Here is a 24,632-nt window from a genome sequence, read left to right as displayed (position 1 = left end):
TTTCCTTCTTTGGTTTGTGCAACTTTTCTTCATTATGAGTTCAAGGATTTGAAGGACTTAATTGGATCACATGTCATGTCCCCTTTTCAAATAATTAAAAAATAATAATCTTTGCTAAGACAGGCAGGCCCAAGAAAGTGAAGTTTCGGAAAAAGGGAGTTAATCTTTGGAAACCGTTGGACTAATAAATGATAATTATTATTAAAATATGTTTCATTAACCTCTCTTGGACGTGAGTTACAGTTATGCCCTTTTTAAAGAGGTTTGGAGGCATTTTGGGGGGATTCCAGACTTGATTTTCACTCATTCTTTGTTATTCTTCAGAGGCTGCCAAACCTGTGGAGAAGGAGACCCAAGAACGGGAGTTTGCAGGTTTCCAGGGAGACCCAAGAACGGGAGTTTGCAGGTTTCCAGGAAGGCTAAGGACGGGAGTTTGAAGCCATTCCATGTGCATGCTCATACAGAGTTTGCCTTTGTGCTGAACAGTGCAGATTTGTGAGTTTCCGGGTGTATTTTTGTAAGAGTTTGGTGTTTCCGGTTGAGTATTTCATATCAGTTTTGGTTGCTGCTGTATTTTATACTTTAAGCTGTTAAAATAGAGCTGAATATATATATTGGGACGTGATTAAACTTCTGAGATAGATTATTAGTGTTCTTGTGGTGTTTCCGAGCATATTTTGTGCTATTTCGGGAGCCCGATGAGCATAGTTTTGGTCCTACATTTTCGAGCTGTTGTGTAAAGGCTATACGGATCTGGAAATATCAATTTGTAGGCTGTTATGCTGCTGAAAGTTCTGTAAAAATTTCCATTTTCAGATTCATTAATAATTTGTGAAGTTGTGAAGCTTTTAGCACTATTTTCAACATACCCGATTTGGGGTTTCTTAAGGAATTTGGTGGATCTTTGTGATAGCAGTTGTTTGATTTTAAAGATCTGATTAGAGGTTGGAAATATCATGAAAAATCAGAAAAGGGACATTTCATCACATTATCATACAACAAATCGAGGAGTCATATCTCTATCCTTCTTCATTGTGTTTCATCATAAAATGTATAGTTTTTTTAGTTCATTGGTATCTTTCTCAACCTATATCATTTGTTAATTGCATTTTGTTCGTCTTACATTAATTAATTTCACAAACTCAATTAAGTAGGGAAGAAACATTGATCAAATCTAAGAAACATATTTATCCCTAATCAATTATTCATAAGATAATCAACCATCGTCTCAACCATTTTATTAACTTAAGTAAAATATGAGATGGGACATTCCTCTCAACTAGGAGAAGATATTGTTTTGATGTCTTATTAAACAAATCCATTGGATCTTTTAATAGACTGCTCACAATATTTCTACTTCAAGATTAATTTTCAAGGATTCAAATGGGCTCCACTGGTGCCACTCCAATAAAGTATGGAGTGGTGTCAAGATGAGACTACATACACACAAATAGATAAAATACATTATTGATACAATTAACATCAAGTTTTAGAGAGCTTTTGTAAGCAATTGGGTTGATCACTTCCAACACATCAAAAGAGACCACATATCTACAAGAAAGTTTGAACATCATGCTCTTATCACCATAGTTTTTCTACATATTTATTGCCTCATTAAATATTTCCTTGATTAATCTCAATTAATCATCCATCTTTCTAAGCATGTTGGGACCCATCAAATTTTGTCCTCCTATCTATTGTTGTCTCTTATATTGTCCCATTTTTGTGTCCAAGGCCTTATGTTCGTTTTGGTTCATCATTGTCAAAGTTCGCGAATCTATTAACATATAAGGAACTCATCTAAAGTTAATATTTTAAGTTTATGATGTGTCCTTATAGTTCTTGTACCCAATTTCACATGTATGTCCTAAATTTTCAAGGCACAATTCCATAGTTAAGTCTTTCATAAGTTGATCAATTGGTATTATGCATTACAAAAGTCATTGTCAAAGTTGGTGAATCTATTGACATATAAAGAACTCATCTAAAGTTAATATTTTAAGTTCATGACGTGTCCTTACAGTTCTTGTACCCAGTTTCACATGCATGTCCTAAATTTTGAAGGCACGATTCCATAGTTAAGTCGTTCATAAGTTGATCAATTGGTATTATGCATTACACAAGTCATTGAGTCATTTCATCTAGGTGTCCAACTATATGTCATGAGAAATTTATGCTAAAATTCATGATGTTAAAGGATTCATTTGTCTATGTTATTTTAAAGGATTGATTCAAGGTTGTCAACCCACCAAACCCCAAGGGTTAGCTTTTCAAAGTTTTAGTCTTTTTGTGCAACCTTGTGATCTTTCTTCCCACTTACTTCTAAACCCTTAAAATTAGAAGGATTATTATAAATTACAAAGTCCAACTTACCATGCACTTCCATATTGCTACCAAACTACCTCCTAGTCTCAAAAGTGAACAAGAATGTAAAGTGATAGTGATTCAAAGTTTCCTAAGATATCCATAATAATCACCAATATGCATCTCAATCCAAAAACTCAAAGCTAAACAAGAATTGAGAATTTGGATTTTTCAAGCACCCTTGCAACAACTATGATACTAGTCCTAAGGTTTTAAAGCTCTAATGAATCTTATTGTGGGCATTGTGTTGTAATTATAAAGAGACCAAATACATAAGAAAACTCCAAAATCCCAATTAAAAAACCACAAAATGATTTAAATCACCACATGAGAGAAAATCAACTTTCTATGCCATTTGAAAATTAACCCTTCACAACATTATTCATGCCTCCACCAAACTAATCAACTACAAAACTACATGCCCCCTTGCAAACAAAACTATAAGAGAGGAATTCCAAGGTATGCTTTCAGAATTTTGTGAATTCGTAGGCTTTTGCAAAGCTTTCACTCCAATTCATATCTAGTTTCAGAAGAGCTCAACATTGTGTACATTGCTCTAGCTACACTTTGAGCAAGAAACTTCTTGTTTTGACAATTGCCTTGCTAGAAATTTGTATTTGGCAACTAGGATAATTTTCTTAAGTGATTTATGAAATCCAAAATCTCCATTCCCTAGAATTGTGTTTTACTTATAGTCTCTAGCTAGTGTTAAAGTCCTAAACTTCCATTGTCATTTGCATCTCCACAGACACACAAATTGGGCACTTGCGGTAGCTAAGTTGTAGATAAATATGTGGAGTGTGTTTACAAATTGTAAGAACATGCCCCCATGAGATTTCCATAAGAGATTAAAAATTGGTGAAGATCGGGAAAATGTCATGGTAAACGTGTGCAAAATGGAATAGTCGAAAGCATGAAAGTATTGGCAAACAAATGATGGAGTTGTTCAATAGCTTGATACATGACTATGCGACAAGAAGAGGATATTGTGACAATTATCATAAGACATATTTGATAAACGTAAAAGCACAGAGAATGCAACCCCAATGCTTCACATTATGATTATGCTTCTTATCGAGGTGAAATCGAGGTGATTGAATACATTACATGACACTAATAATGCATAGTTTAAAGAGGAGATTTTCCTTGGATCTTCATCGTGACTAGCATATCCCAAAGTGATCTCGAATCTCCACCAAGCTAAACAAACAAAGCAAGTGAGTTGGTTGGTGAAATGCATGGATGTCTACCCAAAGAAGCACCTATTGTTTAAGTTTGGCACTGTCAAATAAATGTTTGAAAAATCAAAGAGAGATACATATTCCCCAATGGAAGGTTAGGGAGAATGAAAGCAAGGTGCATGATACAAGAGACTAACAATCAACGCACTCAAGAGTAAAATCAATAGCATGGGCAAGGTCGTGATATGTTTGACAAAATGCCAAATCAGGAGCTCTAGAGCAATGTATGATCATCCTCTTGAGCACAAAGGCAAAGGACAGAAGCATGATAGAGGTGAATTATTATTAAATAAGATAGCTTAAATAGTTGAGGTGATGATCAACACGTCTCTTTGATGATTGTATGAAGAATAGAAACTTGTATCCAATGTGTAATGAAAGAGAGCATAGAAGTTGAGACCGAGGAAATCTTACTGATCTCTTCTTTGTAATGTAATGAGGACTTGGGTGTAATACAAAGGAGGTCACTATCATATGGCATATACCTCGTACAATATGCAATAAACATATCACAAGAATATCACTTGAGAAACCATAACAAAGTCATGGAAGGTTTTACAAAATCCTTTGAAGCAAAAGCAATGATGATAATGTAGATGTTGGCATGCCTTGCAAATTGCTAAGCCTTTAAAAGCTCAAAATAAAGTTGATTCAACAATTAGTAATCAAGAATCCAGTGACTAAGAAACTCCAAGAAAACATATGGCCGAATAATGGATATGGATCAAATCTTATATGTAAAGACAAGTCAAACAAGAAACAATATAGGTAGACAAACATTTCATATGCTCTATCTGACCAAATACTGCAAAGAGATGAAAAGCCATGAGATATAGTGCATACTAGAGACATATAAAACCAAATTGAACAAAATTAAACATTTCTAGAAAGTAAAGGTGTTCATAAATTTAAAAGTCCAAGATCTTTTCAACACTCTCATACTCTATGTGAGACTAGATTTTTGAAATAATTTACGAACATCTAACAGTGTGTATGTGAAAGTAACATTAAAATTTAATGATGAATATCTCTCACACACAAGGGGAACGTTTAAAAAATAATCGACATATGTACAAAGTGATAATGAGTGATGCCTAGTTGGCGTTGTTGGAATGTGTGTCCTTGGAGGTGAATAGTTTCTCATTCTATAGTGATTGTTGTACCAATAAAAATACAAGCTTCTTCAACCTATGGAGATCTTCTAAGTTTTGTTTCTCGAATGAAAAGATATGTTCATGTTCCAAAGTGGCCAAATTGTAAGATTATTACAAGGATGGAAGAAAATGGAGACAAATGTGAACTACAACAATTCCCAAACTTGAAAGTCATACATTTCTAGTTATCTTTTTGTTAAAGTGACAAAGTCACGAGTTGTATTCAAAATTAGATTTCGGATATGTTATTATAAAGTTTGGGTAAATCCAAACTCTTTTTAAGTGGGTAGTTATCCTAAGTGGTTATTCTAGGGAGTCATCTTAAATAGCTATTCTGGATAGTTCTCCTAAGTATTTAGAAAAGTGGTTAGGTGGTTATCCTAAGTAGTTACAAGCTAGTTATCAAGGAGAGTCTATAAATACAAGCAAATTTGGAATGTAAAAGTAGGAACTTTTTGACAAAGGGGAAACTATGGAGAATTTCTTTTAGATCTACATCATGTACAAAAATACTTTTGAATTGGCATGTTTTCAAAAAAGAATAAAGATGAATGCATTTAGTTGTATGTCTTGAATGTGTCCATCGACTATTATTGCTTACTTCTCGTATGTGAAGTTTGCATTCTCTTATGTAATGGTGGAATTATATAGTCTTTTCATTCTATGTAATTGATTTGATGTTAGATATTCTATATTTTTAAATGTCAAGGTTTGATATTCTAATTTGTTTGTCATTATATCGTATGTAAAATATCGCTTTGTAATCATTCCACATTATCAATCTCAACTAGTATTCATATGTTTGTTGTTAGGGTTTATCTTAACCATTTTCTTTATTTTGTTTTGTCTCATTTATGTAGTTTTAGGTGAAAAGTACACAAAAATACAAATGCCCCAATTATATGAGTGAACTTCCCCTCTTAAACACAAAGGAAGGTTGTAATTTGATCCTGATCAGATTCAATCTCTCCAACTATCGATGTGGTTGTCACCACTCCTCAAGCAAACAAGGTCATCTTCAAAGAAACATTTGTACAACAAATATATTTACCAATATATTTTTGGTGACTCTATTGGAGATTGCACAAAAAGACCAGTATCGATTACTCATAATTTGCTAGGTACCTTCCTTGGAATGAAGTTGGCAACTCTGTTTACAAGATGTAATATTGACAACTCTATGTGAACAACCAAGATCAAAATAATGGTTCTGTATAGTCATAGCCAATGGTTCAAAAGAAAAGAGAACCAAAAGAAAAGGGTGACTCTTAAAAAAAAAAGCAAATTAATCAATTTCTTCTTGAATTACAAAAGGCCCCTTCCGAAGTGATTCAAATTTTCTGTGAGCTCCTTTTTCTTCCCTACGCTTATCCCATAGAAGAACTTGATCTCCTTGCATGATCTTCCTTGGCTTTGCTTTCTTATAAAAAATTTGCTTGACCCTCATTTGATGTTCTCTAATGTGATCCTTCAATTTGTCTCTTTCTTCTTCCAATTTGGTAAGGTGTAAGACCCTTTTTTCAAGTGAATTAAGAAATTCTTCATCTTTAACAAGTGATTGTAATTTCACTACTACCAATTCCAAAGCTAATGATTTTTGAGCACCTATTCCATATACTATCTCAAATGGGCCCATGCCAATTGCTCTTTTCGGAGTAGTCCTATTTGCCTAGAGTGCCTCATACAATTTCTTGTTCCAGCCTTTGATGTTCTCACTTACCAATTTTTTCATAATGCCTATAAAGTTCCTATTACTTGATTCAGCTTGTCCATTTCCCCAGGGGAAATAATCTGAAGAATGGGCCAAAAAAATTTATGATCATAACAAAACCATGGCAACTCTTAAGATGAGAAACATGTTGCATTATCAACAACTACTTTCTGAGATACTCCAAAACGAGATAAAATATGCTCTTTTAAGAGATCAATATAACAATGCTATATAGTTGAATTTCTTGAATGGTCAACATCCTCCTGCTTAGTGCATCTGCAACCTTGTTTAGTTGCCCCTACTTGTGCTTAATGGTGAATGTGAATGCTTGAAGATATTCCATCCACTTCAAATGTATATTGCCCAACTTGTCTTGTGTGTTAATGTAGCTAAGGGCTTGGTTGTCAGTAAACACTACAAACTCCTTAGGTAGGTAATGCCACCACTTCCTACGAGATTGCACTAAAGCATACAATTCCATGTCATAAGAAGAGTATTTCTTCTTGGTCTCATTTAGTTTCTCACTGAAGAAGGCTACTGGCCTACCTTCTTGGCTCAACACACCCCTTGCTACCATTCCACTTGCATCACACTCTAGGGTAAACAATTTGTCAAAACTAGATAGTTTAAGGATAGATAGTGTTGCTACTTGTTCTTTCAACTTTTCAAATGCATTTCCTACTTTAGAAGTCCACTTGAACTTGGTCTTCATCCCACCCTTAATAGTGTCTAGCAATGGTACACAAATACCACTGAAGTTGGTAATGAATTTTCTATAAAATTGAGCTAACCCATGGAAACTTCTTATCTTTTTTGCCATGGTGGGTAGTGGCTAGTTTAGGATAGCTACAACTTTGTCTTGGTCCATCTTCAAAGATCCCTTGGATAATACAAATCCCAAGTATACAAGTTCTTGCTTCAAAAACTCATATTTCTCCAAGTTGATTGCCAACTTTTCTTCCTGCAACTTCCTTATCACCATTTTCACATGCTTGAGATGTTCTTCTCTTGTCTTATTGAAGATGAGTATATGACCAAGATATACTACCACAAATCTCCTTGTGTAGTCCTTTAACACTTCATTCATTAGTCTCATGAACGTGCTAGGAGCATTAGAGAGCCCAAATGGCATCACAAACCATTCATACAATCCATCTGTGGTCTAAACGTTGTCTTCCACTCATCACCCTCCTTTATCCTTATCTGATGGTGCCACTTTTGAGGTCTAACTTTAGGAAATATTGAGCTCCTCTAAAAAAATCCATCAAGTCTTCAATTCTAGGTATGAGAAGCCTATATCTTATAGTGATCTTGTTTATTGCCCTAGAGTTTGTACAAAGCCTCTATTTTCCTCCTCTCTTGGATGCTAAAACTACTAGCATTGCACAATGGCTGATGCTCTTCTTTATCAGACCCTGATCTAGAAGTTCTTGCACTTGCCTAGCCACCTTTCTGTTCTAATCTAGAGTAAGTTTATAGGCTACTTTGTTAGGCAATGATGTACCATGTACAAAGTCAATATGATGACTTATCACTCTTCTTAGAGGTAAAGTTGCAAGAGTCCCATCATTGACAATATCCTTATACTTTACAAGCATATCTTGGATCTCAGTTGGTAAGGGTTCTTGCTTATTTTTCTCTTCTTCCTTAGGCTTAAGAAGAGTAGCATACCCTTCACTACCTCCATGCTTAAGGGCATTGATGAACTCCTTCCCACTACTCAACAATACACTAGGAGTCTTGGGTTGTGATTCATCTTCCTCCAACAAAGACTGCATCTTGAAAGTTCTTCCATCCTTCTTAAAAGAAATGGAATTCTCCTTTCCATCATAGACAACTCCTCTGTCATATTGCCAAGGTCTGCCCAATAACAGGTGACATGCATCCATAGGGAATAAATCACACAATAATTTTTCCTTATAGCTTGCAAAAGAAAACACAACCCAAGTTTCCTGATTCACCAACACACTCTGCCCTTTGTTCAATCATGTCACCTTATATCGGTTAACATGAGTTATCTTTGTCAACTTGAGTTTGTCCACTGCTTCTTTTGATATGATGTTATTTGTGGAGCCTGAATCCATAATGACTTTACATACCTTGCCCAAATTCTTGCGCCTAATTTTGAACAAGGCCCTTCTATGCTTGGGTTCATCCTTGACTAGTTGTCTAATTAGCACCCTCTTGACCATCAAGTTCTCTTTTGTTTGACTCAATATGATCCACCTTAGATGCCTTAGATACCTTGGAACTCTCTTATCACCATTTGAGGAAGTAGGCTTGTCAGGACATCTCTAGGCAGGGTGACCCAACTAACCACAAGTGTAACACTTCATACTTGCAAAGTATGAATTACTTCTACCTACACCTCTCCCTGTATTGAAGCTTCCTTGAGTGCCTCTTCCTCATGTAACCTCCAATTGAATTAGTTTCACTACCCTTCTCAACACGTTTAGACTCCCCTTGGTTTCTTTGATAATTGCCTCTGCCTTGGTATCCACCTCTATGCTCTCTTTGGTCTCTTCATCTGCCTCTACCTCTGAAATTAGAGTCCCCCTTCTTCGTATTCTTTTCTTCCACCTTAAGAGCTAACTAATGGCACTTTTGAATAATAGTAGGGGTCCATAGGCTTAATTCATCTTGTATGTTCCACTTTAGTCCACCCAAATACCTTGCCACTTTAACAGGTTCCTCTTCTTGAATCTTGGACCTTAGGCATTGTTTTTGAAATTCAACTATATAAAAGGCCACATCTAAGTCCCCCTGCTTGAGACCTTGCCTCTTCCTATGCAATTGCACTTCATAGTCTTCTGGTGGATAATTCTCCTTTACTTTAGTCACCATGGCATTCCAGTTAGCTATAGGCTTCTTATCCATATTGATCCTTTCATCTTGCATGTACTTCCACCATGTCAATGTTGAACTTCTTAGTTTTGACTTTGCAATCTTTGCCTTTTGGGCCTCTGTGACACCTTCACACTAAAGCAATTTTCCATCCCCTCAATCCATTCCATCACTGTATCAATGTCCATCTTCCCACTAAACAATGGGATTCCTTCTAGGGCTTTCCCTCCTAATGTCTTGATGGCCTTCAAGAATGATTCTTCATTCAATGGAGGGTCTAGTTTCAGTGTCCATCTTCCCACTAAACAATGGGATTCCTTCTAGGGTTTTCCCTCCTAGTGCCTTGATGACCTTCAAGAATGGTTCTTCATTCAATGGAGGGTCTAGTTCAGGTATGATGTCTTCCTCATCAATCTTTTTTTTGCCTCTATCATTAATTTCACCTTCTTTGTCTTTATTCTTGGCTACTTCAACAACTTCTTCTAGCTTTGTCTTCATTTCCTCTAGGCCTTCTTCAAGGACTCTATTTCTCTCCTTTTGTTCACCCATTTCTTTGGCCAACTCTACATTAATCACCATTATTGTTTCACCTACTAATTCTTCTGCAGTCTAAAACATCTATTCATAAACCCAAATCTTTTGGGGCTGATACCACTCTGATGTAGAACAAGTCTTGCTTATCAACCCTTCCTTCTCTTAGGGTCTTTAGGCTAACTCTCTAGCCTATTAGGGTTCTTTCTCCAACCCTAGCTTGGAAGGATCACGTTCCAAATCCTTCCCTTCTTCAACTTGTCCACACCAATTAAGGAATCAAGTCAATCCAAACAATACTCCTCAGATGCTCTGTAGGATCATCCACACCAGATGACCACACATGATCAAAGCTACCCCCACAATGGAGAGAGAGGTTTATTTCTACGACATTGGAGTCATTCCAATGCTCATCAACCAAAACTACATAGAAATCTCTATCGAATTCACAAAATTGTTCTAAACTAGGCCTAATAAGGCTACAAGGAATTAGACCTCCAAACTCACCTTTTGGCACATGACTTAGAAAATGACTTAATAAGGTGGCAAACAAACTTCATTTCCTAATACCCTTTATGGAAGTCTTACAAATTCAACTAGTCTCACTTCCACAAGTTGTCCGTACATTGAGTTGCAATATTTAAGCCTTAAATTAAGGTTTTCAACAATGTGCTAACAATATTCATAAGGGTTTGATCAAATCCCTAACAAACATGTCACCAAAACTTCTCGTGGGTATAGGGCTTCTCCACCTTTATATCCTTCTCTCCATCAACTTGGATTGAAGCAACCAATGCACTCAATCCCATCAAGTATTGTTTCAATCACTGTGATCCCTAACCATGCTCATTTGGCGTCCCTAAGGCATCGCTTTAGAAATGCCAAACATGATTTCTAAGGCCTACACACTTGCACACCTATAGTACAAGGAGTCATCTCACACATTCCAAGAGACCATACAGATACCGCAGTAGAAAGCCGAGTTATAATTGCATTTTCAAAAATTGCCTAGTTCAGACCAGCGATAGTGAGGAAACAAAAGATTTTCTAAAATACAAAGAAATGAAACGAAAAAACCTATCTAATCACACACATAATCTACTATTTACATCTACTAACTCATTCACAAGTCAAAGTACAAGATTCAATCCATTCAATGGCTCAATGAACCAAAAATTCTTTGACTATGGTAAAAATGTTGAGCAAAATTGTTTGTTCATTAATCAACTTTCATGCAAATGCCATCCAAGTCTTGTCACAGGTCGAGGGAGGCCTTATATAGGTCCAACACACATGTTCCAACCGCCTTGATGTGGTTATATCACCTACTACTCGAAAATGTACTTTTGCAATAAAAGTTGTCGTGACAACTTTTGCAATTTAGCAAAGTTGTCATGCAACTTGACAACTTTTTTCATATATAGACCAAATTTAGTCAAAGCCTTATGAAACTCTATCAAATGCTTAATGATGAGCCTTGGGGCATGAAATCACCATTCCACCCCTCCTTTTTCCAATCTAGCCCTCTAAATGCCCAAATGTCATATTTGACAACTTTGACAACAATTGCCCACTTCCCAACTACTATGGACAAACAAGTAATATTAAGTACTTCCAAGGACCTAACTAGACCTCCTAATGACTAGGAAACTCACTAGGACTCACTAGCCCCCTTATTCACTAGTGGCTTGGATAAAGCCACTACAAGCCAAAACTTGACTAGGAACCCTAAGTTACCTTGTAACCTTACCTAGGTGCTCCTGCACCATCAAAAGAACTAGAAGAAGTACAATCACTCACAATATTCTTTTGATTTGACTTTATCTCAATCCCTGCTTTTAAGTCCAAGGGATTTTTGACATGATCCCTTCCCTTCGGTGTTGTAATTTGAGTATTCCTGGTTTACGAATATTTGGGAGATTTATAGTTCCTTGTCAGAACAATGCAAGTAGGATCATTAAGATTGGCTCGAATACCCCTTCCTTCCTCGTCTAACTCATATTCCACATAGAAAGAACTAGCAATGCCAAAAGGTATTGGGTCCCCCTTTGAGGTTTCTTCTCCAAGTTCATCCTTTGGGGCATTTAATTGCAAGCACCTTAACCAATCTAGGCAAGTGGTTCCATCATAATAAGTGGTTAAATGGAAGGTGCACATTGTTTCTTTCCCTAGAACAACTTCAATATGAAGACGAGGTTGAGGATATGTCAAAGTCTTCATTTGTGGGGTATTGTATTGCTTACGTCCATGATCTTGTTGAGGGTTTTAATAAGGGGATTTAGGTTGTCTTTTTAAGGTAAGAACATCATTTACCAACCTTTGAACAATTGGACCAGTAGAAGTTGATGATGATGCATTTTGATGTTGTGCATCACATTTCCATTTACCAATAGTTATCAATGCATCTTCTAACTGAATAACTAACCTTTGTGCAGTAGCTAGATCTTGAACACTATCTTTTTGCAAATGAAAACTCACATCTGGTGGCATTGAATTAAGGAAAAATCCTTTCTGGTTCTCAGAATTATATCTGGAAGCTATAGGAGTTTTCTACACAATTTTGTTAAATTTTTCCACAAACTCTCGCATTAATTAATGTATCTCTTTTTTGAGTTGTGCTAATTAAAGAAGAGTGTGTTCATCTTCGGGTGTCTTGCACCTGTATTCAAAGGCTGCAACCATTTCATCCCAAGAAGTAATAAATGCTTGAGGAATATGATGAAACCAATTTGTAGCATCATCAACAAGAGTTCCAACAAAAAGACAAATAACCACATCCTCTATAGGGACATCTCAAATTCCACAAGCAAAAACAATTGTAGTCAGGTGATCTTCTACGAATATCTTACCATCACCTCTAAAAATGGGAAGCACATCTCTAACCCCTTTAGGTCAGGTTCCAAGGTTTCCTCCTTAAGAGGACTGCCAGTCTGTCCCCAAGGATTCAAAGCCATGTTAGGTAATGTGAAGTTCAAAGGTTGAATATTTATGTAGAGAGGAGTAATCGTTCCTTGGTAAGTGAGAGTTTGAACAACGAAAGAGGGTTGATTAGATAGGGATAGAGAGGTAGCTCTACTTGTAGATTTTATTTTTCAACCCCTTTGTGTGAGATTAGGGGAAAAATTCAATTTTTGTACTACCTCGAAATCTTGGTCTATTAAACCTTCATATCTCCTAGCCCTAGTGTATTTTGGTTCAGACATCTTTCAATAACCAAATACCTCTATAATGATTTAATTCCTCACTAGATTCTAGGCTACCCTACCTACAACTCTTTCTTGAGCAATGGGGACACCTCTTCATCTTTCTTCTCATTCTTCTTCCTCTTGCAAGAATCTCAAAATGTGTTGGTATTGATGGTTACTTGTTCTAAGGTTCCAAGCAACTATATTCAAATTTGAGACAATGTCTTCCTATGTATCTTAGAAACCTAAGTTTGGTTGGAGCACAGGAAAAATGTCGTTATGTGGCAAAACCATGGTTTATAATTTTCAAATACACTCTTTGTTTTAATATACCATATTATCCAACATTTGTTTCCCCAGTAGAGTCGCCAAAAATCTATTGGCAAACATATTTGTCTCTGTACTTCTCACTTCAAAATGGACTCTACACCCACATTAGGAAGACAAGTATCAATCACTATAGTTGGATAGATTTAAGAAACTATCTATCCTGTAAATTTTCACTAGGTCCAACTCCTTATAAGATTTACAATATCTTTCCAAATTTAATAAATGATTTGTTTTTAACCTGAAAACAAAGTACACGCAACACAACTTGATCTTTGACAAGCGGTTAGCAACAACTATATTTCTTAGTAAATCAAAGTAGTGTAAAGACTCCTTTGCAACCGAATAAATATTAATTCAGTGAAGAGCAACAATGTACTTGAAATCAAATTCCCAAGGATGAACAAAGCTAATTCTATGAATCTTCAAAGAAATATTTTCACAGAAATACTTCAAGATTCAATTTATGATTCATATACTCTATTTCAACTTGGTAAATCACCCAATATGCAATAATTCAAAGATTAAACTACAAATTGAATATGATGTTGAATACTGTTCGATTTCATTAATGTTATTTTAGAAAGATAACATTCAATTTTTATACTAACACAAAGTAAAAAACTAGCATATTTGCTTTCGTCCTATCCTTCTTACCCTACACATTGTTCGGATCAACTTTTAAAAAACACATATGTCAGAGGGGGTGTCCCTGAAAATCTGACCACCCTCAATAATTAACAAAAATAGTTATGAGAACGAAATGATTTAACAAGGACAACCATGTCCAGAGTTTTGAAAACAACAAAAAACAGAAAAGAAGCTATCTAAGCCGGTGAACCATGACTTTCGCTTACATTCCCTGCTTGCTCTTCATTGCCACTTAATATTGGGCTAATTTCAAGCTGCAATAGACACCTATGAACTCTTGACGTGTGCTTGAATTAACGGTTCTCGGTATTTGAATTTGTGCTTTCTACATGTCACGATCCCATCTCATTACGTTAAGTTGATCATATACTCTGGCAAATGGTCCATGCAAAGGCACAACACAAAGTTGACTTGTGCCACGTTAATGAGCTCTACTGACATCAAATCTTCCATCTCCTTGATTGCTTTTAAATAAGCTTCAAATGGTTTGAAGAGAGATTCAATATTGGGGCTAGCAGGAACCACATTGCCTGCAATTATAACTTCTATGTCTTTAATGAACCCCGTGTACATACATTTAATTTCAGCTTCAATGTTATGCTAATTAGTTATTGCACCTTGAAGAATTGAACATCTCCAGGTCATGTTTCCCTTGATTCTGTATAGCACACCAATATCCACTATCTTGAAGGAGTTTTCAACTAAGATTTTTTTATTCCATATTCTTCAGCATCTGATATTTGGGTAATAACCATTGCCCATTTGCTTTATTCTGCTTCCCAAGTAGGTACCCGAGCCTTCAATTCATTCAACAATCTATCACTCTCATTAAAGATCACCACATACTGTTGGAAGAATTCTTTACCTTTCTGAATCACTTCATCTATCCATTATTCCACAACAAGTGTCAATCTTACTTGGTTCAACAACCTTTTATTGTCAGAAGAGGATGGATCAAAGCCTTGAGTGGTTTGAATCAAAGGTAACACTCATGAACCATCAAGTGAATTCATGTACTCAGCCACAAAATCGATCACTTGTTTCAATTCTCTCTTCTCCTTAGCATCTTTCTAAGACTGAATAAACATATCTTGAGTAGATTTGTTGAGCCAGTGTTCTTTACTTTCTTTGTTTAGTACCCCTGGACTTACCTTGGAAATTTTGAAATCCCCAACATCTACATTTGCAAAAACATCTTTAGGTTTATATAAGGTGGCCTTAGTTGTCACCTCTCTAGTTTTGGTATCCATAATTAACCTAGAAAACAATTTCATTCTCTTTAGTTTTGGAGTCTTGGTTGCATATTTCTTTGCCATGTCTATAGCAGGGACTGTGACTAGAATCAAACTTCTTTTTATGTTCATCGAACTAGATAACCAATCGGGTACAACTTGACCATGTTCAGTACTTACTAGGCCTTTCTCACATGTGTTTATTAATGAGTCCAAAACTTTCAATACACTATTGAAGTTGGCTTGAACCTGTTTTTCCGCACTAGTTGAATCTTCTCCTTGCACTTGGTCCAAATTTATCCTAGCTTGCTGAGAGGCCAACATGATGTTGTCTTTATTGAGCTTGGACTTGGACCTAGTTCTCTGTACAATAGGTTGAATAGGAACTGGCTTTGAGGTTATAGTTTTCAAACCCTTCCCTTGACTTGCAGAATCAATAAAATAGATTAAATTAGCACTAGAAGAAGTGGGAGATCCTTGAATCATGGTCTCAATCTGAGATTGAGAGGACTTCTTTCTCTTTTGTTTGAGCCAAGTCTTGGTACATTCAAGAACACTTTGTGACCTCTGCATTATGTCGTCCATTTCTAGTTCAGACCAGTTTATAAGAGACATGGGATGAAACAACTAATTCAAATAATCATGGTCAACAAGATTTGAACCATCTTCTTGAACCCCATTTAAACTCAAGTTCAAGCTAAAAATTGAGATTTGTGAAATCATAAGCCTGGAATGGTTTTTCCTCTGAATTTCATGTTCATTTGAACAATCTTCCCAATAATCTTCCGGATGAGGTATAAATGAAAATTGTTCATCCATTTCCAAGATTTTGCTTGCAAATCCTTTACTATCAAATCCATGTCTCGGTAGATAAAACTTAAAATCAAAAGCACACAAATTTGTTCCAATATTCAGAGCATCATCTAAAGACACACATGAAAGGTTGTAAAATTTCACTAGGAATAGATTTTCTCTTTTCTCTTCAGGTAAGAATTTCATAGTCACCACAGCTACCTGGTGGCAAAGTTTAGCCACAATAAAACAATCAAATGCATATCTTGGTAGCATCAGGGTTTCTTCATCAAAGCCTCCCACTCTCTGATACGTGAACCTTGGGAATTGAGTAAATAAGTTGCCATACATCTAGACCAATTGTAAGGCTTCCTCACTGACATTGTCTTAGTTTGTCAATTAATCAAAACTTAATACATTTCATGTTATAGGGTTACACATCAATGACTTGATCGATTGTACACATAGTCTAAGTATGATCACGTTATTTTAATTCATAATTTCATGATCAATGTAATGGTTATATTATATTTAATGATCATTGTTCTAAATCTTTCGTCACCTTTCCTCGATTTGATATGTAATTTTATTATTATTATTGCATTATAATAATAATCATATTATTTTGAAGGTAGACAAAATTAATATAAAAATGCAAAACACTCAATTTCTTAAAGTGAATTGGTAAGGAGAAAAGCAAGCAAGTTCTGAATAGACAGTACCATCAACGCTTTGTGAAAAATAGAGACGACATCCACTCAAAGGATAATATTCATACACTGCCTATTTTCATAGCTACAAACAATAAGGAACAATCTATTTGCAATTAAGAAAACAAGAAACATCCATCTCCATCAACATCAATGAATTGGATGAATTGCATTCAAGTTAATTTATTGAATGAGTGAATCATAGGCAGCAATGAACAATTATCACAATAGCGGTGATCATATTGTGAACAAAATAAGCAACAAACACATTGTAGATCTTATCTGGCAGTGACATTGGGTTTGATCAAACAACTCTATGGATGATCCAAGCACCTGTACATTCTACAAACCCTAGCAATGGTTTTTTGAGTCATGCCACTACAACCCAAATCATTGCAACAACATTGACACATGAGAACAATAGTGAGAAATGACATTTGTGTTCTATGTGAATTTCACGAATTCCATTCCTCAGGAAGATTTCGAGAAGTATTTCATGCAGTGTCATGTATTTTGGAGAGCTAATTATGTGTTGCCCTTGTTTTAGATCCTTAATTCACAACCAATTACAGATCTAGGGGAGAACAATTGGATTGAAGTATGATCTTGTCAGAGTAGGGAAATATAGGGTATCTGGATCCAGGGGACCTTACCCTCCCATAGACAGAAACCAATGGCCCTACGCAACATCCCCACCTAAAGATGACAACAAGAGGAGTGTGAATCCTTGACTTAGCTCTAATCAATTCTCACTTCTTCATGAGGACCAGATTTGATCTTGTCCTACAGTTGGATCAAATCTCTTGATGTTACCAACCCAAGAAACTTTTCCTTATAGACCTACTACGAAGACACTAGACAAATCTACATCCAAAAAGGACAAGTGTTTGGTCCTGACTCTAACTGTAGCCTATTGAATAAAAGATTATCTAGGCAATCATGTAAATATTGTAGTAATAGAAATCATTTTCCATTAATTAGCTTACAATAGCTTAGATTTAAAAAATAGACTTCTTAGTGGAGATGCCCTAGTTTTTAATAGTTACCCCTTTAAATTTTTAGATTGGAGACCCTTCTTTGACCAAAAAAATTGTGAGACATTGAGCAAGCAATCATGCTACTGAATCTTCTAATAAAGCTAATTGTTAATGACACACTAAATCTTATAGGAAATAAATTAGGGTCTTTCTTTGCCTTTGTTGAAACTAACCTAAAAAATACCATCCCAATTATAATTGTATGTATGGATGTTAATATTTTAAACCCTAAACCAATAGATGTAAATGTTAGCAAGTATAGAAAAAGATATGGGGGAGGCAATCAATAACTAGGCTAAAATCTTGGTGTTGGTAGAAGGTCTAACTCGGTGTAAGGAACTAGGACTGAAAAATTGGAAATTTAAGACAATTCAACTAGTATCATTAATTCCCTTAAGAAAGGGTCATTTACAAATTGCAGATTAGATGCTAATCTTTCCATGGCCTTGCAAATATTTTGAGAAAAAAAATATGAATTTTCAGAAGAGCTCCCGTTTCCCTTAGCTTTCAATCTCCAAAACCCTAGGTGTCTCTAAAATTAGAGAGTGGGTGAACATTCAACTCAACTACCCAAGGCCCTCTAAAAAGACCTCCAAAACCTCTAACCCACCCACTATCTCAATATGGCAATAACATAAGCCCCTTTTTCTCTTACACTATTGTCCCTTCCAAAAATGTAAGTTTGGCCAAGTATGAGGATGGGGAAAATAACCTGAGGCAACTCCGTTTTTGTAATGTTTACAAAATGGCTTGTTTGGAGGGTCTCTAAAGTTATTTGTACCTTCTAATGGTGAAAATTAGGCTCCTAACGTATAATACTATCATATGGGTACCTAATTTCCACTAAAATGGCACTATAGGATTACTTTTTAGCCCTTTAAAGTTAGTAGGAAGTTTGAATTCGAAATTCAACTTGATGGGGACTTCTCCTAACAACACTTTCAAGTGGGGTTAGCTTGGGCATTCCATTGGGGTTAATTTTAGGTTAGGTAACTTCTTCCTAAACACTAATTGACATGTCATCTACACATGGACATTACAAGTGTCAAGTGACACCATAAAAACACATTACACATTACAATGACATGTCACTAGTTACAAAATGAATTAACTCTAACACACACATACAATCTACGCTTTACAAGTTAAAGCACATAACAAGGAGGTTTGAATCTTTCCAATAGATTCAACCTTGGCTTTACTATGTTCACATATGTTTAGACCTTGGTTTTTCGATTTAATTCCATGGTAAATTCCCTACACACTAAACTCAAGCATTAGTAGTCCAAGGAAAAATCACATATAAACATGACAATAGATCAACATTACATTATTGCATTCACATTTGACATGCATAATTCATTTTTAATTAAATTTTACATAATTGCATTCAATATTACATACTACTCAATCCAATCTTTCTCTAGACTAGTAGTCTCCCATGTTGTAGCTGCAATATGATTGCTAAGGGAAAGTTGGCACATGTTTTGCATAAAACATAGAGGAAGATATTGGAAAATAATATAGCCTTGTACAAATAATCTCATAGCACTTGAAAATATGTACTTTGTAATCATAATCCAAAAGGGATCCTACTTCGAGAATAAACTTCTAAATAACTTGTCATCTTTCAAGCCATGGAGTGGATCGATACAAACCCACCTTTACTGCATACCTATGTGGTCACAAACTAGCATTATTTTTGAGTTTATATGCGATTGTACCTTCTTGCCTTGTGAAATTAGATTTAATCTTAAAATTAGGTCAGTCTCATAGATTATGCAGGAATGGATTGTCTACACCTCCATTGGCTAACTTGTCAACCTCTTATTGCCCTCTCATGATTAAATTGTCATTTTGCAGAGGACCAAGGTTCGTGCATCTTGCCATAGAATTTCTCTTCATTTGTAACTTGTATAATGGTGTTGCAAATATGAACATGTAGGAATGCACTTGCATATTGTAAGTAGATTGTTGTTTATGTTGTGTTGGGTCGAGTATGGAAGTTTGCTTGCATTGTGTTTTATTTCTTGTTGTGGTTTTTGGAATGAATGTTGTTTTGGGTGTGAAGGCATCACTCACCCTTGGAAGGGAATAGTAGCCTTCGGTGAAGTGGTTAGTTGGACTTTACAATGTAGTTGAGAGCCTCTTCTCACAGAGAAGAGAGGAATTTCATGGAGTATAGGCTGCATGAAGCCATAATAATTGATATCATGTTTTGGGGGTGATAACGGAAGTTATTGTGAAAACAAAATGTATTGTTGAAGCCTTGTGGAGGCCTTGAAATTTTCATGTTATGTTATTGGTAATAGTATGACAATTCTCCTCTTGAAAAGCCCACCTTTACCCTTTGTTTATGGTTCCATTTGTGACCCATTATAAAGCTCATGGTTGAGGGTGTTAAATGTTGTGATTGTGATGTGTATGCATTTGTAAACTTGTATTATTGTAGCTTGATTTGGCCTTGGTTCTCCTAGCTTAGTGGTTGGCCTCATAGAGGCCTAGGTTGGGAGGTAAGCTCTCCATGGTAATGTTCAAACATAATTATAGGTTTTGTGTATAAAGGATCAAAAGGATCAAGCAAAAAATATTGGATTTGGTCATCTTGTTGGTGTATTGTGAAGAAAAGAAACTTGACATATTGCATTGTATGTTGCTATGGTGAATTCTCAACCTTGTAGTATTGCATGATTACAAGTGCAGTAGAAGGAACTACGAAAGTTCATATGTAATGTGCTATTCTTGCATTAAATTGTATTGGTATTTCAATGAATCGAAGCATTGTAGTATCATGATAAGTTGAGTTGTAACATGTTCAAATAGCATTCCAAAGAGTTAGTCCATTGTACTCAATAATTCTTGAAAGTGAATAAGAGTGTGTTTGAGTTATTTCAAATTGATTCATGAAATGTTATGAAATTTGCATTCTAAATATTTGTGAGTGGATTTCATAATTGGATTGGTAGTAGAGGTGAATGTACTCCTAGCATGATTGCAATTGTGAAGAAATGAATAGAATTTACTTCATAGTTTTCTTGTTGATTAATAATCTATAAGATAGATTAATATCATAGGCTATCATTGAGTTTAGGGAGAGGAATTTGAGAAGGCATACTATCAGGGAGTACATGGTGAAGTGGAAGGACTATAATAACCCCTATCTAGTTATAGCATAGATAAAACACTAATTCCCTTTACCAATTAGAGATTTGTCATTCAATGAAATAATTGAAGTCTCACAATTTTCTAAATAGTCTTTATGATTGAATTGCAAACTATCCTTCATGCCACATAACAATGAAATATTGAACTTCTTATCGTACTTTAAATTTATCTTGCAAACATGTAGAATGAATCTTTGGCTAAGATAGAATGGTAAATGAAAATTAAGCCACCAATGCCAATTGAGAAAATCAGATGGATTGACAAGATAATCTTCAGTTGTTTATTATTTTACTACACAAACTCTAGGGAAGATACAATTCACAAAAAGTTGGCAAAAACTAAATCCAATTGAATCTGATTGTAATTTGGATGTCTTTGACATAGCTGATATGGAAACGCAAAACTCCAAACTGGAAAGTTGCAGGGCTAGGACAATTCACAACCTCATCCAATGCAAAAACAATGTCGAGCCAACATGAATTTACCACCAGCCCTTAATACGTTTGCCAAACAATAATGTGGCACAACATGGAGTGTGTATTGCAGACCTGGAGATCAAATTGTGAGCCTTGAATGAAATAGCAGAGCAAAGATGAGTTGACGGCAGGCTCCTAGTCCAAATCACGCTTTGGTAATGATTTGTAAGGGCTTCTAATGTAGACACCAAATCTAGAAATTACCCACATAGACCTCTGGAAATGTATAACATGCCTGTCCAAGATGAAATGCAACTCTCTAAAAATCAGCCATTACCTAAGTAGAAGTGCCATACTTTGGCAAACCAAATTATGACTCCCAATTTGAATCACAACTCTCAAAAATTCACCACTTCCTTCTATTAATATCAGGAATAATCCTCTAGTTAAACACAGTATGAACAATAGGAGGAAAATAGACAAATTGTTTACCTTAGCACAATTTGCAATAGAAATTATCCGAATAACCCTCATACTTCAGCAGAACACCCAATTTAGAAAACTCAGAAAAATCCATAAAGGCAACAAAAGAAAATAAATATCCAAGCATGCTTTTCTCAACAAATGGGCTTGTATTTATAACCTCCATATGCTCTTTTGTTGCCAAAATGTTACTTCACTCAAGAAGCTTCACCACACAATATTAATTAGAAGCTTCCATTAGATTTTCTCACTCGACTTGGCTTAACTAATTAATAAATGACACTTCCAATGATAACTCAACTCTCAACTCAAGTGAAATTATAAAGTTAAATTATAACTTTATAATAAGCCATTTAATAATTTAATAATAATTTGGCCACAAATATAATAACTCCTAAAATACTCATCATTTAAATATGTCATCTGAAATAGGAGTCATACCTATTATTTCTCCATGTGACCAAATGCACTTTCCAAAAATAGAAAGGGTCCATCTTGATCAACACCAACTTACCACAAATTGTAAATACACAAAACTAAGCCCAAACGAAGTCCAATCTGAGTCAAATGAAGACCAACCTGTAGCTTACTGAAATGTGGAGAAGATAAGACCCTCATAAGCCAAGCCACTACCATAGAAGACCCTCTATCCACAATAATTAGCCTACGAGGATCACAATAATAGGCTAATCCCTGAAACTCAGATGCCGACAAAATTGGGGACATCACAAGGACTTGCCTATTGAGGATGCCACTTGGGAGAGCGAAGAAATTTTGCACCATCCAGAGTTATTGCTTGGGGACAAGTAATTTTAGAGGGGGGACTGTAATGTCCCCGTTACTTTAGCCTCTCAATGGAGTTCTCAGCCTTTACATTGTTCGAAGGCTAAGTGGAGAAATAAGGAGAAATTGATTAAATTAATTTGTTACAAAGTCATAAATAAATTAAAATTAAAAGGTGACTTAATATTTAATTAATTTAATCAAAAGTGACTAAAGCAAAATAAATAAATTAAAAGAGTCTTCTACTAGGAGGAATTGAATATTATTTTATTTATTCTAGGAGGTCCACCTCTTGGAAGAAAAGAATAAATAGGGAGAGAAGCCTCATTATTGGACATCAAATGTATTGCCATCTACTTCGCCTAATAACTGGTGGAGCAAAGGGTTTTTGCAGTTGCTACATTGGTCATTGGGAACAAACACTCCCATTGATTTGCATAATTGAGGTGATGAAAGATCCTCTGAAGGGTTGCAGGTATTGTAGAAGACAAATCAGTCTTTTCATTGTGCCAAATTTGTGGCCTAAGGCCAAATTTGTGGAGTAAGATTGAAGGAATAAGTTAGAGATTGCTACAATATCATTGCTACAGTGATTTGATACAATGTCGTCGCTGCTACAATGACTCGTTACAATAAAATCTAGATTTCTTGAGCGGTTTCCAAGTTCCTATCCATTTCATTTTGCATTGCATGGAGGATAGATTTTGAATATCTTATGGCATGTGAAAGAATTTAGAAATCAATTGTGAGGTATTGTAATCTAATTTATATCAAAGTTTTACATTAGAATTAGTTATAGGGAATTAGGATATCATTGAAAATCATAGAAGGCATTGCCCTAATGTCTTATTGATGTATATGCAAATTTTCTCATTTGTAGTCAATGCCTATATATTTAAAAATAATAATAATATACTTGCATCTTTATTGTTGGTTCTTTGGAGTTTTGCAAGCATATCAATTCAAGTTTGGTATTTAGACAAAAAACAGAATTTAGATCAGCGATATATTCCTTGCATGCAAAGTGTTTGGCGAAATTCTCAAGTTAAGAAATCAGAATTGGAAGGGATATCATAGATTGGTGCTTCCTAGCATGCTTATGGCCAATCATTGATTGTTGACATTCACTTAATGCTTGCTCGGGGTTTTTAATTCCATGTTGTCATTTCTAGATCTATTCACAGTATAGATGGTTGTTAACAACTATAAGATAGTAGGCAGTTGGCACTTACTAGTTCGATGCTACAATTACCCTTCTAACCAATAGTACATTGTCTAGTGGCACAATAATCAAACAAATACTTCTAAAAAACCAAACAACTCCTCCTATTTGATTGTTGTTACACTCACATGTAAGTGGAAAAATATTGCTCAAGTATAGATTCCATAAACTAGTGCAGCACTTTCTTTCCTTTGACTATTATAACTATTTGAAACACACCTGTCAAACCTATATATGTTGGCAGCTCGGTGAAATATTCTAGGTTATTACTTGCCTACAACCCTGACAAGTTATTTTTGGCTATAAACATGAATTATTGATTACACCCTATAATGGACAAAAAGTATTTTTAGGCTGGCTATGATCTATCCATATTTACAATTGGTCTTTGTCTGCATATAAAAACAAATATAGAAGTATGAGTAAAATAGCTAGCAATGAATGGAAAAATGATGACTGATCTTATTCCTACGCTAGGGGCTCAAAGATAGAAGGATGAGAAAGACATAGCAATTGTAAGGCTATTGTAAATGACTACTGCTAAGTCATGTGACATTGAGCATATTGTAACCGATGGCCTATTTGTAGGAGGTTGATTACCTTGAGGTCAAGAAGACATACATCCATGTTACTGAATTGGATACCTATGAGGAGAGTACGCTATTCAAAATTTAACTACTGAAGAAAATTGATTGTTATTGTTTCCAAGTGTGTGTTTTAACCTATGGCTGAGTGTGTAAATTTTGGCAACCCATATTAGTTGCCCTTCATTGGGTGCCTAATC

At 35.4% G+C, this 24,632-nt stretch overlaps 1 protein-coding gene across 6 annotated transcripts in view; it reads right to left on the bottom strand.

Moving 5' to 3' along the window:
• LOC149546603 (uncharacterized) overlaps positions 1 to 24,632 on the bottom strand; it is a 202,180-nt gene that overhangs the window by 1,110 nt on the left and 176,438 nt on the right. The window lies entirely within an intron of this gene.

This window comes from Cupressus sempervirens, chromosome 7 (assembly GCF_028749045.1).
Source record: "Cupressus sempervirens isolate cs-2001-9-10 chromosome 7, ASM2874904v1, whole genome shotgun sequence".
Classification (NCBI taxonomy): Eukaryota; Viridiplantae; Streptophyta; class Pinopsida; order Cupressales; family Cupressaceae; genus Cupressus; species Cupressus sempervirens.
This window is presented reverse-complemented; position numbering and strand designations above follow the sequence as displayed.